The following is a 17,141-nucleotide window of genomic DNA, read 5'->3' as shown; positions in this document are numbered from 1 at the left end:
ATAATATAGTTTCGCAAGTTTTAGAGCAAGAAATGAGGAATAGGGAACAGTCAGATTCTGAATCTGTCTTAGCTTACATTTTCCATAAATGGAAATTAATATACGAGTACGATCGGAAGATGCCAGTAACCGAACCAATTAACTTGATAATCGATGGGTTATTGCCTTCGTTCTATTCTGTAGTCGTAAGAAAATCACATAAGACTGTTATTGAGTTAGCAAAGTCTTTAGGTTTAGAGGAAAGAGTTAATTTTCTTATCAGCATGCGTAGTCAGCGATCGAAGTCCTTGGCAATAACAGACAAATACAATATACATCCTGTTTGTAATAATGCTATACAGCAAAAAGAAAATACTTTAGATGTTAATATTCAGAACGTATGAAACTGTAAGTCAGTCTGCAGAAAAAAATACCTTGATAGCTCAGTTAGACGATATCAAAGTCCAATTACAAGATCTCGTGCAACGAACTGCGCTCGCAAAAGTTTCTCACGCACACAAAGGAAAATTTGTTTGTATACAATCTTATGAGCGTTCGCGTTTGGAGCGAAGAAATCCATCCATTCCATCCTTCGCTTCCTCTCATACACAGCCTCTTGCTTCTGTCAATGCAGTCAATGTAAATGGGAATGTTAAGTCGAATAATAGGAATAAAGCAGACAGTAATATGTGTAATAATGTTAGAAATAGTAAGCGATATTATGTTCCTATTCGATATGAAGCTAATTTGCCTCATGTTAAAGTATATATTGATAATAAGCCGCATTTATTTCTATTGGATTCAGGCAGCACTATTAGCATAATTTCTGGTAATAGTTTAATTTATAGGCATAAAATACTCAAAGGAACGACTTTTATTCGTGGCGTCACTGGAAATTCTCAAGAAAGCGATCAAATCGCTTTAGTGAAATTTAAATTAGGAGGACAGTATTTTACGCATCCTTTTAGAGTGTATAAAGATTTTCCGTATAATAGTATAATTGGCCAAGATTTTTTGAAAAATCATCTTGTGATGGTTGATCACAATAAGAATTCTTTTGGTTTTGTTAAATTTGGTATTCCTCCAAGAGTTGAATTGCCGCCATACGTATCTTTTGATGAAATTTCTAACCATATAGCAAAATTGTATATACCTCAATTTTAGTAGCTCGCTCTGTTGTTTTACCTCCAAATTCAAGTGTTCAAGTTACATTAAAAAAGTAAATGATCTTGCAGGTACTCGCAATTGTTCCTAATGAGTGCATAGATACGCAGGCAGAAATTTTTATGCTTAAATCAGTTGTAGACGAAATTCATCAGGTAATTTCTGTGATTAATCCTACCAAAAGTAAACTTTATTTGAAGAAAGATGTTGTTTTGGGTTCTGCCGAATATGTTAACAGTGATATCAACTTCAAGAAACAAAATTGCGGTAACAATAAGGTCCATCAAGTCAATGCAGTAGATACGATACCTTTCCTGAAGGTTATGATAAATATCGTGTAAATGTTAACCCTGAATTCTTGCCACATCAACAACAGAAATTATATGACTTAGTAGAGAAATTTTATTCTAGTTTTTCTTGGAATGAAATTGATTATGGTTATGCTAAGGGATATAAGCATAAAATTGAATTAGTAGACAATATTCCGGTCAATAGACCTCAATTTGCGACCCATATCACCTACGGGATGAGATCAAAAAACAAGTAGATATTTTATTGAAAAATAAGATCATAGAGCCTAGTATTAGTCCATATAATTCTCCCGTAACGCTTGTTAAGAAGAAGAATGGACAATATCGATTTATAGAAGATGGGAGATACATAAATAAAAATGGTTCCTGACAGTTTTCCGGTTCCTCCTATCCACGATATTCTGGCTAATTTGGCAGGACGCAAATACTTATGTTCTAGCGATGTTTTCGGAGCATTTTTAAATATTCCCCTCACTGAAGAATCAAAACCTATTACAGGTTTTTCGATTCCAAACCTCGGATCGTACCATTTTAATTTTCTGCCTCAGGGTGTTAAGACATCTACTAGTGGTAGTATAATTAGTGAAACTCGCCTTAGAAGGTCTTCCACAAGATAAAATATTTGCCTATGTTGACGATTATTTTTGGTCTACTGATAGTTTTGATGAAATTGTGCAGTTAACTCGTATGTTGCTTCAAAGAATAAAAGAAATTGGTTTAAAGCTCTCCCCAGAAGAAACAAAATTGGGATATTTTTCATTAGATGTTTTAGGTCACACTGTTAGTAAAGATTGTTTGTCTATTTCGAAACGGATAATTAACTCCATTTCCAACTATCAACGTTCCAAAACAAAGAAACAGGTCAAAAGTCTTTTAGGATTGGCTTCTTTTGTTCGTTCGTATTTACCTAATTTCAGTCAATTAGCGGAAGCGTTACTTTCTTTGTTGAAAAAAGACGCTCCTTTTCGCTGGAAGCAACCACAAGAGATAGCATTCAATAATATCAAACAAGCCATCATTTCAGATCCTTTTTAATGAGATATAAGCCTGATTATCCTCTGAATCTCTATTTTGATGCCAGCAAGGTCGCTCTTTCTGGATTAATCAAACAACCTCAAAATTCACCTGACGACACAAATCTAGCATCCTTTAGATATTGTAGGTGTGCAACGTCTCCTAGTGAGAAAAAAATACACCCATATCAGCTTGAATTACTAGCATTGTTGTATTCTTTACGTTCATTTAGATATTTCCTCTTGGGACGTCATTTTTATTTGAAGACAGATTGTCATAGTTTACTTTATTTGAAACAAACAAAGAATGTAAGTAAAATTTCCAGATGGTTGAGTGAAATTGAATCGTATAATTTTACTATTTCACACATCAGTGGCTCCAGTAACATGGAGCCAGATGCCATTTCACGTTTTTTAACCCCCTTTAGAGATTTGGAAGATGAGAAAAAGAATCAAGAAGATCCGAAAATTTTGTTTACTCAGAACATTTTCAATTTTAGATTAGCCAAATCTGGGAACAGAACAGCATAAATATCTGTTTTTAAAAGATATTTTTTCTTGGTTGGAACAGAAAGAAAATAGAAATCCTAAAATACAACGCCAAGCGTTATATTTTACTACTAAGGATGGAATTTTGTATAGAAAACATAAAACTTCTCAAGGTATAAAATTTTTGGTTGCAGTTCCTACTTCTTTGCGTTATAAAGTTTTTAATGCTTGTCGTACGTCTGCATTGGGATCGTCTCATTCTGGTTATTCTAAAACCTATGATATGTTAGTAAAAAATGTATTTTCCCAACATGAAGAAATATATATCAGGAGGGTCGAGAATGTACGACTTGTCAAATATCGAAATCGAAAATTGGTTCTCCGTATGGTACATTGCTCACTTATCCCTTAGTTCCCCTTCTATCGCGTCCACACAGATGTAGCTGGGAATTATTCCCCCAATAATATGTTGAATCATAAATATTTAGTAGTAGTAGTAGACAGCTGTACCAGATACATAATTGCAGATTCCCTTCCTGATGTTACAGCAAGTACTTTGGCTTCATTTCTTTATCATAAAGTAATATATAAATTTGGATTTTTTTATGAAATTGTCTTAGACAAATGCAGTGCATTCACTAGTTGACTATTTAAAGAATTATGTGCTATGATTGGTGCTAACATACGTTTTGTAAATGTACATGGGAATTATAGTAATGGTGTTTGCGGAATTAGTATTAGGAACATAGAACAACGGTTAAAATCAGCTTTATATGACAAAGATTTAGGAGAATGGATTGACTTATTACAACCCATAGTTTTTTCGCTTCACGTTACCAAGAATTTATCGTCTCAAATTTCATCATTTGAATGTCTTTTTGGCTTCAAACCTAGATTACTTCATCAGGCAATATTAAATACCCCGTGTCAATACGAAGATAATGCCATTCTTTTATGTTGACTAAGAATGAAGATTATGTTGATATTTTGACCCACCGCTATTTTGTACAATCCGCGGCAAAAACCCTGCAACATGAGGATATGAGTTTATTGTGAAACTACGCCTAACAGCACAGGGAATGAACATAACTTCTAAGTGGAACGAATCACGCCAGGACAAACCTCGGTCTCCTATCGTGCACATTTATTTTGGAGCAAAAGACTTCGCCATTTCACAATAAACTTATATGCTCATGTTGCAGGTTTTTTGCCGCGGATTGTACAAGTTTATCGTCGAGAGTCAAGACTTGATTTATCTTCTTTCATTTAGCACCAACTTTCATACGATGTGCAAGTAGACCCCTATTTCCATTTAAAAAAAATTGAGTTGGACCTCGTCTGGGACCCTGCGGGGGACCCTGGGACTATTTTACTTTGATACGTTGTACTTCTGAAATGTTGAAAGATATGTTTTTCTGTTCTCATATCTGTCTCTCCGTTTCAGATTTTTCTCAGGTTGCAACGGACTTTGTGGGGACGCTTAAAGATTTTAATAACAATGAGTACAGTACTGCCCTCAAGAGGAATGTATAAGACCTCCCCAATTTTGGTAACCAGTTTTGATCTTACCTTGACCCAAGCTTCCAGGAAATATATACATCACCCTCACTTTGTGGGTTTAGGTTTAAGTACATCCCAGGTTAGAGAAACTATCCATTATCACAATTTCTGACGTACTAACCGTAGGGCGCTATTTCCTTCCGGTAGGACGCTTGGACGTTCTATGATGTTCCTTTTTTTCATAAGCTCTTATTTCCTGTTTTCATTGCCTTGTTAAAGTCAATTATTTTTCTTCTATTTTTTTCATCTTTTCCATTATCCAGAAATTAGCTACGGTACTTAAACTAAGAACAGGACACTAACTACCCATAAAATGAGCCTGCCTACGAAACATTAGGGAAGAAATGCGTAAAAATAATCAAAATATTGAAATTTTTCTTATTATAGATGACATCCGTCCTTCAGAATCACTCATCACATTATTTCTTGATAAAGAATTTGCTAAAACTCACATTAATCTTAAGTTTAGTTGACTTGCAAGTATACTCTTCACTCATAATAGACATACATAATCGTCGAATCGAAATAATTTTTTCCAGAAATTTAATTAGGTTGTTGTGATGAAACGCTTAATATCATAATAATAGCAGTAAGATATCGTTTCAATATTTTCAAGTCAGTACACAGCTAATAAATGACACGGGGGCGCACGGACATGGTTCTAAAAGCATAACAATCGTTCGTTATTGATTCACCTTAAACAAGTTGTTCCCTACACTCTTTGGAAAGATCAATAATAAAAGGGGCTATGTACCCAATAACAGTAACACAGAGTTCTTAAGGAAGGGAATCAATCAACGGAGATTTCTCACGCCACCGGAATGACTTCGTGTATTGTGAAAGGTATTGATGGATATTCTTGATCGAGTCCCTGTAACACTTGCATACATAATTCAGAACGTTTTGATTATTAGCATATAGCTTATAGCTCTTTCAAATAAGTTGTTATATAGTGTATTACCTGCACACCTTTATTCAGCTGGCTGTTGGAATCTTTAATGTTAGAAACGAACTTCTGCTTCCTTTCTGAACGTTCTCTTTCAATTTGTGCAAGACTTAACTGTTTTAAGTTGTCATATTCATTGATTTTACTGAGATTCATTATACCGTTATCATAACCTTAATGCATAAATAAGAGGTGTGCCTTCATTACGCTAATTTAGAGTCAAACATGATCACCTTGTTATTATCTTTCATGTAATATCTTAACGGCTGGTGTAATACCAGTATTACGCAGCATTTCCCTCTCTACAACACTATTAATTAAAAATAAGGAAATGTGACTACATACTTTTTTCCAAAAAAAATCATGAGACATAATAATGCTGCTTCTTGCATTGAAGTGGCGCACTTTGCATGGATGATATCTTGGTATTCAGATCCCTGTAAGATGTTAGTATTAAAATATTATAATGGAATACCACTTAAAAGTATTTGAGTTGGTAGGTCCACTCTCATTTTACCGCATGATGAATGAAAAAGCAGATAATTATAATTTTTATATTTACCTAGGTATAACCAACTGAATTCCAGGTTGACTAATTTAAGTTTATCTAATCTCGATGATGAAGTGGAAGTGAAGAAAGTATGTCCTCGTTTTGAAGGATAGAAATATCTCCACACATTGAATAAATAAGTGGTATTAGATTTTTTAAAGTAGATGAGTAATTGTATTACGTCTTTTGGTCTATAGGATTAAGTACCGCATTAAACTCCCCCACCGAGGGTACAGGGTGATTGATATGCATGCAATTACCGTACATGATCTGTTGCTACGAAATTATTTGTGTCCTGCATATGAAAGAAGCCTGGTTTGAAGTAGGTATTACAACGTCAAATGTGTTTTAAGTCTCATGCTATGATACATTTATTTGAGTATTGTAAAGAGTTAATAAAATTGACATTGATGAATAATGACCATTCCTGATGCAGTTTCGTGAATTACGGAACATAATTGAGAACTTAATGGAAATCCAATATCGAAAATGAAATCTTTGAGTTTTACGTCCCACGGTTATATCAGTTAGGCTAAAGGAGACGATGATGATGAGTAATGGATGAAATGGTATAATGAAGAAAGTGGGAGTAAACGGAGAACCTCAAGGAAACCCACACACACGGTGTTTGTCCACGACAAAGTTCACTTGGCGGGGGTTGGGATCGAACCCGGGACCACAAGCACCAGAGGTGAACGCTCTACCACTGAGCCACCGCGGCCCCAAATCCAATATTGAATCCTCCTTTGCAATCGCTTTGTTTTTAATAAATTCACTGTGTACATGGTGCTTAAGTAAAAACTTTAGATGAAAAACAGAATTAAAAGTGAGATGAGTATTAAAATTACAGGAAGCTTTTAAGTAGAGCTGATTCTAGCTTTATAGAAAAGCTTGTGTTTGCCTTGACCTAGTAGGCCTACCAACTAAAGTATTCATAGTACGGATAATAACACTAAGGAACCAATTTTGGAATTTATATTTTTGTAGTTTACCTTTTTCATTGTGATTGTTTCCTGAATCAGAGACTCGCATGTTCAGTAACTAAGGACCATGACCTGGAGTCTCTACATGTCTCTTGAATAGCAGGTGATGGGAGGTCTTCTAAATCATTTAGTTCGACTGAAAACCTAAGAATCTGAAAGCATTGTTTTTTTAACTAAACTAGTATCACAGTAGAAACTTCCTGAACGACAGAAAAATAAACTATGACGTTGCATTACACCAAGTGGACTTGGTCAGGTTTGGAAACTTGATTATATTCTAAATCCATTGTAACAGTATGCACAATATCTCCTGAAGGCTCAACAGAAGACATTGGGTACAGACAGGCAGGTAATTTGTTTCATCATACAAAGTTGAAATAGGTAATTTCGTGGTGATTTGATGAAGCTCAGGAAAGCATTGTAACTACCAGTGTGCATATGAATCTGGTGATAAATTATGAAGCATACCGACACTGCTGGAGATTGAGTTTGTTCTGCTATGTTGCTGTCAGACGAGTTATATAGAAACTGCGAGATACTGATTTTGTTCTGTTGATGTTCCTGTCAGGCGTTTCTTTAGACATTAATGAGCAAAATTCTCAGGAGATTTGCGTATCTCACATCTTTGAATTTGCCTAGCGAAACTAGAAAACGACCGTGTGATATGTGATATATTACATGTATTTTGAAAAGCTTACGACACATTCGAGTAGCATAGAAGTGATCTCTGTGAATATTGTTCATCGACAATATTGTGAACTATTTTATATTGAGATATAATACATATAAGCTAAGTATCACTGAATTTCACCAGGCATAAATATACTCACTACAACCACAGAATAATTACAAACTAAACGGGAAGCACATGCTTCTAAGTACTATCAGTGTAAGTCGCAATACCCTTCGTTGTTGCTACAGCTCGTCCATATAACATCTTAATGATAGGTTTTATGTATAAGTTATTTGTAAAAAGTTCATCTCGATATTTAGAACATGAGATCAAAAAGTCTTAAAATTTTGAATTTTTGATAATTTCTATACACCTAAAGTAGCAAAATAAACCTCAAAACCATAAAATAATATATATTTGCATCCTTGAGAAAATTAACCAAATTTTGTCTTTGGCAATTACCAAATTTTAGGGGTTGCCATAAGTATGCCTACAAAAATTTAGAGATGTAAGTCAAAGTATCCAAATGTTACAAAGGAGGATGGACTTCATACACTTAGCTATATAAAATATCACTAAAGAGATTGAAATAGTTCATTAAGCCTCAAAAGTTTATTTTTTTTACAAATTTTCACCCATATAAAGAAAAGAAATAGATTTGAAAACTTAGAGATATTCCGACATATTTCTCCCGAAATTTGAAGTAATATATATACGAGGGGGGACTCAAAAAAAACGGGAATTGTGCTGCAGTGGGGAGGGAGAGTGGGGGAACCCATTGTTGTACCAATTGTCCGTTAGGATCACGTCACCTGCGTCAGTGTGCGAAGCTGTGTCGCTGTGAGTGCATCGGTCCGCTCTTGAGAGTTTGTTTAGTAAACCAACTTTTTCCAGTTCGGCGAAAACGTGATGGCAGATTATCGAGGCGGCTGTGAAATTTGGTTTCCTGTTGGGGAAATCGGCCGCGGAAACTACTGTAGTGCTGAAGACTGCTTATGGGGATGCTGCCCTAAGTAAAACCAGAGTATACGAGTGGTTTGCACGTTTTAAAAATGGAGAACTGTCAATTGAAGACCAACCCCGTTCAGAACGCCCCTCAACGGCAAGAACTGACGAAAACGTCGAAAAAATCAATGCCCTCGTTCGTGAAGACCGTCGCCGAACCATTAATCAACTCTGTGAGATGTCTGAAATATCGTGGAGTTCAATTCAGAGGATTTTATCAGAAGATTTGCACATGAGAAGGGTTGCAGCCAAATTTGTCTCTCGCCTTCTCACAGACGAGCAAAAGGAGCGTCGACTTGAGGCATGTGTTGAACTTCAAAATCAGCTCAAAGAGGACCCTGACTTTTTTGCCAAGGTGATTACTGATGATGAATCGTGGTGCTATGGCTATGACCCCGAATCAAAGCAGCAATCAAGCCAGTGGAGGAGGTTTTGCCACTGTGGAGGAGGTAAAACAAAAATCGCTGGAGGTCATAAAGAAGATCCCGATAAGTGATTTTCAAAACTGTTTTGAACAATGGAAGGATCGTTTGCAGAAATGCGTTGCGGTCCATGGACAATACTTTGAAGGTGATGAAAATTTGGTGTAAAAATATTGAGAAATAAAGAAGTTACGACGAATTTCCTTTTTTTTGGGTCCTCCCTCGTATATATATATATATATATATATATATATATATATATATATATATATATATACAGGTTGTAGGAAACGTCCCGGAACGATCCAATATCTCGTGAAATATTGAAATCAGCAAAATAAACAAAAACATGTGTTTAATTGTTTTGAAAAAGCTATCCAATGATACCAAATGCAATCCCCTATTCCCAACCATTTCGTTGGTACTGGGCTAACTTTAAAATTTTAAATGGGTACTCCCATTTCTTATTGGATATTTGGATTCTCCAACAAAAGGACCCAGAATTGAAAAGAGTGTCTTCAGGGATGGTGCTTGAATCGACACTTAAAGAAGGAGGTACCAAAACGTTATGAAAATACGAATTGTCAGTCCCTTACTCTGTGGCCATACTGTTAGTGTACTGGCCTGCGGAGGCAGAGGTTTTGAGTTCGATTTCTGCTCAGAGTAACAGTTTTATGTATATTTTTGTACCAAAATAGTGAATTTAAACATTTTAACTTCGATAAAAATATTGTATTTGTCCATAATTTATTAACTTGCAAGAAAGTACAAATTGCGACTTTTTTTGTAAATAACCCTATGAACTCTAAGCCAAATAACCCTATTAATAATAAATATTTGATAAAGCTATTTTGCAAAACAATTTATCGAAATTTATATTGTATGTAACTTGAATAAAGTACTAACTTAATTAAAACGTATTGAATTTTTATTTCTGGAAAACAAAAGAAAAATGGTTTCTTGAGCAAGGATCGAACACAGGACATCTGACTCCACAATCCACTACGCTAACCGTATGGTCATAGGGTACGGGATTGACAATTTGCATTTTCATAAAGTTTTGGTACTCCCTTTTTTGTGTGTCGATTCAATCACCATCCTAGAAGGCACTATTTTCAATTCTGGGTCAGCCCTTTTGCTGGAGAATCTAAATGTGCAATTCCAATTTAAAATTTTGATGTTACACCGCATATCCCGAGAATGTTGGAACAATGGAGTTGCGTTTAGTATCATTTGATAGTTTTTTTTCAAAACTATTTAGCACGTGTTTTTGTTTGTTTTACTGATCTGTATATTTTGCGAGACATTGTTGGACCGTTCCGGGATTTTTCCGCATTCTGTGTGTGTGTGTGTGTGTGTGTGCGTGCTGCGTCAGGACTCAGATGTACGAAAGTTTCCTGACGTTAATCCAGTAAAACTCCTACGTTGTAGTAGAGAGAGAACAACCCGGTCAAACATTCATTGATGCACCAGGTCAATTTCAAGCTAATGTGTATAAAATACAAGAAAGTATAGGCTGCAGTAGCACAATGTCTAGAATTGGCTCATATAATCCCTTCTTGGAGGTTGGAGCCATCCAATTAGGAAACAAGTTTTGCTGCATTTCGTCCCATAAATCATTAATGCAATGGAAACATAAGAAGCAGGATCATTATGCTACAATTTGATCGCGAGCAAAATTGAAAATTTGCTGGAATCACTTCTGTGTTTTAATACAGATTTTCAAAACACAGCCATATCACAACAATAACCAGGAACTACTGATTGTGACTCGAACTTGTTTGCTTTACGACGTGATGCTTCGTGTACCTCTACTAATAATCATTTCATTAAAATTCCAACCTCAATATAAGCTGAACTTGTTATATAAGTACAGTGCCCCTATCTTGATGAAGCCCATCCTGGACAAATTCGCCGCTGAAAATCCTCGTTTGAATCCCAATGAAAGTCTTTGTGGTTTGGATCTCACATTAAGCTGTAGATCCATGTGCCACGTAGCCTCGATGCGCTAGAGGATGCTAAACTCCAGATAAACGAACCAACCATTCCACAATCTTGGTATTCTCGGTTTTGGAAATAAAACTGTATAGATGATCTTAGGTGTTACCGGCCATGATATTTTGATCATAAACTTGTCGTTGTAGATGAACTATTCTAACCTTCCACTTATACTTATTGAATTAAACATGAAAAGGAATCTTTAGTCCTCAGTGTCAAATAGTGATCAATGTACAAATGGAGATCAGAAAAATGGAAACACCTGAACGAAATTGCAACTTACCAGATTAATATGGTGTCGAGCCACCTTTCGCCTTCAGAACAGCCTTGATGCGACGTGGGATGGAGGCATAGAGGTGGTGAATGATAGCAAGTGGAAATTTACACCATTCCTCGTGCAGGGCATCGGCCAGTTCTGTGAGAGAGGATGGAGGTGGAAATCGTCGCCGGAGTCGTGTTTCGAAGGCGGACCACAGATGTTCAATTATGTTGAGATCTGGGGATTGGGCGGGCCAGGGGAGGTGTTGAACTTCATCCCTATGTTCCTCAAACCACGCTGCAACAACGCCAGCTGTGTGAATGGGTGCATTATCATCCTGGAAGATGGCGTCATTGTCCGGGAACATCCGGACCATGGATGCAAGTGGTCTCCTAAAATTGCGACATAATCGTTGGCAGTGATTCGTCCGCTAAGTGTGACTACAGGACCCAATGAAAACCATGATATGGCGGCCCACAGCATCACCGAGCCGCCTCCATGTTTCACAGTTGGGCGGAGACACTGCAGATCATAAGCTACTTTGGGCGTTCTCCAGACATAAACACGGCCCGCGGTTGGAAATAGGGTGAAGGATGACTTATCTGATCATATCACACGTTTCCAGTCCTCAACGGTCCAAGTTGCATGGTCGCGGCACCATTTGCGGCGTGCGAAAGCGTTATGGTCCCTGATGAGCGAATTGGCCCGTGCAGCACGACCCCGTAAGTTCATGTCATGTAATTCGCGGCGGACTGTGATTGTCGAAACAGGGTGGGAGAAGTGCTGATTGAGTTCCTCCGTCACCTGCTCCGCAGTGGCACGACGGTTCTGAGTGACAATGCGCTTTAATACCCGGCGTGACCTGTCACTCATGATTTTCTTCTGCCCACTGTTCCGCTTCCCCGATGTGGTTTTCCCGTGTGTTGTGTAGGCCGTCATCACCTTCGACACTGTCCCACGCGACACACCTAACACAGTAGCTACTGCCGTCAAACTCACTCCACATAACCGCGCACCAACAATTTGCCCTCTTTGAAAATCTTAGAGGTCTCCCATTTTACACTACCTCCGTCTGCTGCAGCCACTGGACACTGCTGTTCCACTGCGCCTGACGTAGTATGGAGACCGACCTAACACACCACCACCAGCGGTCTGGCGCTGCGGGCGCCACTACACCACTGCCAACTCATACATCTGACGTGTTGCCAACTACAGGTGTTTCCATTTTTCTGATCACCATCTGTATATATTTCCTTGTTCCTACAGTATTGATTTCTTGTTACTCTATGTATAGACGCTTATCAAAATAATAAAAGAAACAAATAGAGTTTCAAACACGACAGATTTATGAGCTTTATACAGGGTGTCCCAGGAGGAAGGGACAATATTTTGGGAAATGGTAGTATAGGTGATTCTAAGCAAAAAGATTCATATGAACATTGGTCCTAATCTCAACGGTTTGAAAACTACAGGTTGTGAACCATTTTTGACTGTATGTTGTGTATTGCTCACTCTGTAGTTATTCTAAAGACGTGAAATATAGCGGATTTGAAAGACGATGGAATGTCCTTTCCAACGGTATGAAATAAATGGCAGTGATATCTCTGGAAGGAAAGCTATTGAGGGAAATTTGGTAAAGTTAAGGTTATTTAAAGAAATTGGATGCCAACACTGAATTCCAAATATTTCTTCATACCTTCTCTTCCAAAGATATCACTGCCACATATTGCATACCATTGGGATGGCCATTCCGTCACTTTTGAGATCCACTATGTCCCATCTCTGTAGAATAACTACAGAATGAGCAATGTGTAATATAATGTTAAAAATGGTTCACAACCTTTAGGTCTCAAACCGTTGAGATTAGGACCCATGATCATATGAACTTTTTTGCTTAGAATTACCTATATTATCATGTTCCGAAGTATTGACCCTTCCTCCTAGGACACCCTGTATACGGTACCCCAGAACAGTAGGGGTAGTATGTTAGTGCAAACTCCATACTACGTGAGGATCAATAGAAATTAAAGTATAATGAACAGACTGGACAGTGATACGGTAAACTAGCGATCTCTGTTTTCAAAGATGGAAGATTGCTATGTAATGCTAAGAAATTGAGAGTGATAAATGTATCAAGTATGTCGGATGGACAATCTCCAATGAAAGGATGAGTTACAAAGCTAAGAGCAAAATCACATCGGAGAAGAACAATGATAAAAGAACACTCTTTCTGATACGTTCCACTGAGCATTAAAACATATCATCAACGATCCTAGTGACGTAGGAACTAAAGGAACATCCTATCTGACGGACCATGTCGATGATGACAGTCGAGTTACATCGGAAAAGCCACTGATAAGATCAATAATGTTTTAACACGATAACAACGACGCCACTAATATGCAACATAGACTGCTGATATCGGGAATCTTGTATAATCGAATCCATCGTTAATTTTTTTTCAAACCCCTGACTGAGTTTGCAAAAAACAGACGCTCTAACAAGCATATTATTTTATGTGTTTATGCACAACCACGACTGCTTTATGATGCCGTGGGCCACAACATCGTCATGTGCTGACGTATACGGGTCCCGTCACGGCACATCACTGTCCATTTTATGGGACCATATGCAATATATCGTTTACCAAACATTGTTAGGGTCATCAAATCAAGGAGGCTCAGATGGGTAGGTCATGTAGCCAGAATAGAAGAAAGTAAGAATGCTTTCAAAGTTTTAACTGGAAATTCAATCGGAAAACGATCATTAGGAAGAGCTAAGGACAGATGGGAAGAATTTACAGATTAAAATGGATCTTGCAGAAATACGAATACAGAGTGGAAACTGGATCCAGTTGGCTAGAGATAGAAGTCAATGGAAAGCTTTAGTGAACGGGCATTGAACATCCATGTTCCACAGACCATAGAGTTAGTTAGTTATATGTATTCTACAGTTCAAATTTTAACGGAACAAAGTTGAACACCTCTTCTAACCCGCCCAATTCCCCCATCTAAAAGTAAGTAATCATCTGCGGTTAAGTTTGGAGACACGAACCCAGCAGAGATGTCAATCCCTATTCTCTCTCATAGAATTGAATGGCGCACTGTAAGCAGATTTGTGTAATATTCCACTGGAAAATATTCACGATCTCTATGATTCTATTCCACATCGAGCAGTTCTAGTGCGAAATGAAGTAAAATACCAAAATAGTCTGGCATTTTCCACTTCTTAGATATGTTATTCATTTTAATAGTCATATATGTATTTAAATGCATATTGAAGATTTATTGTATATTTGGGTGTTGTCACAGAAACATTTTTGGTTTATTCTTGATTCATTGCTAAGCCGGCCACTTTGACGATGCTAGTTATAATTAGGTAAGATATTATCCGCCTGCCAATTATTTTGTCTCTTTCGAAGTAATATACTTGTATATAACAAAATAGTGCCATAAATCAATGAAAATGGAACCTCCTAACTATGTACAGATTATGTCAATCAAACACTCACAGTAAACGAACTGAATGTAAATTAGTTTCTATCTACATATAATATACTCTGCACTTATTCACTTGATAATGCTCATCTGTTACTTGTTGACAACTACTATAAGCATAGTAGAAAGGCGGGATAGTATATTTTTCATTTTGGCTTTGTGCAACCGTACTTGTGACAGGTATTGTAAGGTGCATGTTTAGGGCGGAAGCAAGTCTACACACATCCATTAGACCTTGCCAGAAAGGAAAATAGTGTTTTGGGAACCACTGTTTGCCTACCGCCTTTGTCCAAAGGTGTCACCAAGTAATCCTCTTCTGATATCTTTTAATCCCTGAAAAGCGTTTTGACAAGAAAAAATCCTGCTTCCAAAAGGAATCAAACGTAGCAAGAGCAAGACAGTTATTAGGTAAGACAAATTAAATACTATGTCACCAATGATCTGTTTTTTCTTTAACACTTTTTTGGAAACAAAAATCAAAAACCACGCTGCAATATAATACGCGTAAAGTTGTTCAAACCAGCTGAACCATTAAACTTTCTGTATGTTCTAAGTGTAAATGAAATATCTAAGATGATGTATGAATTAAAACAATATCGTTCTTAATACATCCATTCGCAGAAACATCTATTTTCCTTTAAAATAATTCACTTTAGATATCATATTGAAATAAAGAATTTTAACGTAGAACACATTTTAGGAAAATAAAAATTTGTTTGTTTTCTGTTTAGATATGAGAAACATTCTATTAAATTTCAAACCTTGAGCATCGGAAGCCTCTACATCTCGAGTCAGAATAATTCTATCAGTTGCATTTTATAGTAATGAATGTGTATCACTTTCGTTTCTAATTCAACAATACAGATTGAGAAAGTATTTCTCTTGGGATGCTGATCGATTCCGAAAAGTGATTATGCCAAACTATTATCGTTTTTGTTCTATGGCGATCAATATTGTAACCTTAAGAAAGTGATTTTTCAACTTCTTTTTTCAATAGAAAGTAAATGTATTCTATTATTACAAGAATCGATTCCAAGAAAAAAGCACTTCTTGATATTTCTGATCGTTCTTCGTCTGATACACATCGATATACCTACGAATGGATACAGTTTTTCCGTGACTTTCATTAGTTATGCATTACACACTTTAGAAGCTTAAAAACGTATCTTTACGCTCTAGTTTTCCGTGACTTTTATTAGTTATACATAGCATACTTTGGAAGCTAAAGAACATTATCTTTAAGCTTTAGTTTTTCCGTGACTTTCATTACTTATGCATATCATACTTTGGAAACCTAAAAACGTTATATACACGCTCAAGTTTATCCATGACTTTCATTAGTTACGCATTTCATACTTTGGAAGACTAAAAACGTTATCTTTACGCTTTAGTTTATCCGTGACTTTCATTAGTTATGCATAGCATACTTTGGAAGCCTAAGAAAGTTAGCTTTACGCTTTCGTTTCTCCATGACTTTCATTAGTTATGAATAGCATACTTTGGAAGCCTATAATCGTTATTTTTACGTTCTAGTTTTTCCGTAACTTTCATTAGTTATGTATAGCATACTTTGTAAGCCTAAAAGTGTTATCTTTACGCCCTTTCGTTATGTAATGTATGTATAACTATCTACTGTAAATTAATCGTGTTTCACTAATCAAAATGTAGAGAACATATTCTTTTCAATGTGTTACCAGATATAAAATGTTCGTTTTCCTATGGTCTTAGGATAATTTCCTATACACTGTTTCTTCAATCTAAAACAACAGCAATTTCGTTAATTATGAGAAATATTCCTCCCTTCTACACTTTTTCGATTTGTCCATACTCTAAACTTTTAGTCTGTCCATACAGTAATATTATCGAAGGAAAACAATATTTCAGTATAATGCAATAAAATGTTCAACTTTTTATTAAGATATAAGTTTTAATATATACTAATTTTAGACACGAAAATGGTATCTCGTTCAGCGACCCTGTTAATAATGCTTATCTATCTGTTTGTAACAATGTGATTTCTATAGTTTTCTATATCATTTCTGTTTCTTTAAATTTAATATGCTGGAAACGAGGAGTGAGAAAGGTAAAGCACAAGAACAGGAGGAGAGTAATGGAAACGGGGTTGTCACTTCAATAACAATTTTTCAGTAGATCAATTTAAAAACTAGATACTTTTAAAAAAAATTTTCTCACTGTACAATTTTACACAATAAAGATAAGGCAAAATACTATTAAGAACTGTTGTGGTTGAAAGTGCGATAAAATGTTATTTGCTCCACTTTCTATCTACTT

Source organism: Thermobia domestica, chromosome 11 (assembly GCF_964235325.1).
Source record: "Thermobia domestica chromosome 11, izTheDome1.hap1.1, whole genome shotgun sequence".
NCBI lineage: Eukaryota > Metazoa > Arthropoda > Insecta > Zygentoma > Lepismatidae > Thermobia > Thermobia domestica.
The sequence above is the reverse complement of the archived record's forward strand: the minus strand, read 5'-3'. Positions refer to the sequence as shown.